Source organism: Dendroctonus ponderosae, unplaced genomic scaffold (assembly GCF_020466585.1).
Source record: "Dendroctonus ponderosae isolate FM_Combo_2020 unplaced genomic scaffold, Dpon_F_20191213v2 Dpon_F_20191213_9, whole genome shotgun sequence".
Taxonomy (NCBI): domain Eukaryota; kingdom Metazoa; phylum Arthropoda; class Insecta; order Coleoptera; family Curculionidae; genus Dendroctonus; species Dendroctonus ponderosae.
In genome coordinates this window covers 8,721,495-8,723,503 of record NW_026019116.1, presented here as the reverse complement: position 1 = coordinate 8,723,503, position 2,009 = coordinate 8,721,495, and the positions used below count along the sequence as shown (strand labels likewise).

General features: G+C 38.1%; 1 non-coding gene across 1 annotated transcript in view; it reads left to right on the top strand.

The window, feature by feature from the left end:
- Positions 1-1,597, top strand: part of LOC109542256 — a 30,167-nt gene extending 28,570 nt beyond the window's left edge. The window contains exon 3 of the transcript XR_007282246.1: positions 1,452-1,597. This is a non-coding gene — a transcript (uncharacterized LOC109542256). The remainder of the gene's footprint in view (positions 1-1,451) is intronic.
- Positions 1,598-2,009: the final 412 nt, after the last annotated feature.

The following is a 2,009-nucleotide window of genomic DNA, read 5'->3' as shown; positions in this document are numbered from 1 at the left end:
GCATACTCTGCATGACATTTGCGCTTCTTAAAAAGATCGTGTTTTACGTGTGACAACATCGCAAAAGTAGATAAGTAGGCCATTAAAACGATTATGAGCCTGAACTTGTAACAAAGGTATAATTTACAAATTGTAAGTAAACTTGAAAATAGGATCAATAGTTGTTGATAAACCTACGTAATTCCTTAAAAAAGCATTTCGGTTATTTTTAAATAAAAATACTAAAAAATTTATAATGACAGTGGCAAGTTCAAACTGTCACATTTACTTTGTCGCACACTGTGCGGCAAAGTCCGTGCGTAAAAGTAAAACAAATGAACGCTAAAGAAAAGTGCTTCTTTTTGATCATCGCTTCTGTTCGCAAAATGGCACTTATTGATTCATTCGAATAAAAATGTATATTGCTCAGAACGATATTTCTACACACGTCTTGTTTGTTTTTTCCAATTACCTTAGTTACTAGAAACAAAAAACTTAAAATAAAAAACTAATTGTCACATCGCCCCCTAGACTAACATATGTGGTTGGCAGGACAGACAAATAGATCTTATTTACTCATTTCCCAACAAGGAGGTTTTTTGAAAATTCATATTTTAGCTTCCCATTGAGTTGCGTACTTTTGAGAGCTGGCATTAGATAAATCGTGAAAGCTTCAAGTCGGTTCCCTTTTCAGGAATTTTTGGGGAACTTTTTGAAACTGGTTCATTTCCAAGGGGCGATTTGGCAGGTTGATGTTGATGATGTTGAATCGAGTTGGGTGCTTTTCCAATGATGGCATCAAATAGAAGAAAGTTGTTTATATAAAAGTAGAAAGTTTCCATTTGCCCCCGTACTGAATAATTCTTAAGGAATTTCTCAAAGTTGATACATTTCAGCGGGCCAAAACCCTGGCAAAACGGTTCTTTTWAAAAATTCTCCGACACCTTGCATTGGATAGAGGAAAGTCGCTCTGATGAATGCTAAAAGTACCACTTTGCTACCGTGATCAAGCTTTTTTAAACTGTTGAGTTTTTCACTCTAGTTTTGGCTCAATTTGCAAGGAGCGTTTTGGAAGGCTTATGATTGAAAATGTACTTGCTAAAGGTGTCCCTAGACAGARAAATGTAGACATGATGATGATGATGATGATGATGAGAGATATAGACATCCAGGATAAGCTCCTGGTCATGCTAATAGTGCGCTGGAAGGGACATTAAAACAATGTCCGGCCGTTGGCAAAGTAACAATGGTGTCCGTATTGTCCATTGACGACATAAGAGAATCGCGAATATATTGTGCGTGTCCCGGCGCTCTCACTGGACACAACACGACATCCAGATGGCACCGGGATTAGTTGTGTGGAAATAATTTATATGTACGTTGTCGAGCCGGGATTAGTTTGCATCGAATTATACTATATTATAAAGGAACATCTCGGTGCAGCCGATTAAGCCTGTCCTTTTCGCTTGCAGGATTCCCCTGCCACGCTGCCCATCGCCTGGATGGTCCATAGGAGATTGAGACTGGAAGTTTTGGTTCGCGCCGACAGGATTTGATGCGCTACAAGCTGGATATGATGGTAAGTTTGCCGGTTGTTTATTTCGTTTCTTTATAAAGGGTTTGGGTCTATAATAAGGAAAATATCGTCGGTTAAAGAGCGTGAACACTGAAAAACTGCTGAAAATGGGCCGAAAATGACGATTATTTCCAATCTGCTGGGTTTGGCGTATTTTTTGATGAGCTCGGGGCATTTCCCCCTTCCTTCAGGTGAAAAAACTGTAGAATTGGAGGCATTTTGAGGAAATTAAATTTTTTTTCAAAAAATCAACCCTTACCCCTTATAATTTTTTCGGTCAAAAATCAAAATTTCACATGCGTGTTTTTTGAGTTCAATGGATAGCTTTCGACCTAGAAAGCTATTTACATTGCATTTATAAATGGTTTGGGTCTATAATAACGAAAATATCGTCGGTTAAAGAACGTGAATACTGAAAAACCGCTTAAACTGGGCCCAAAATCACGATTATTTC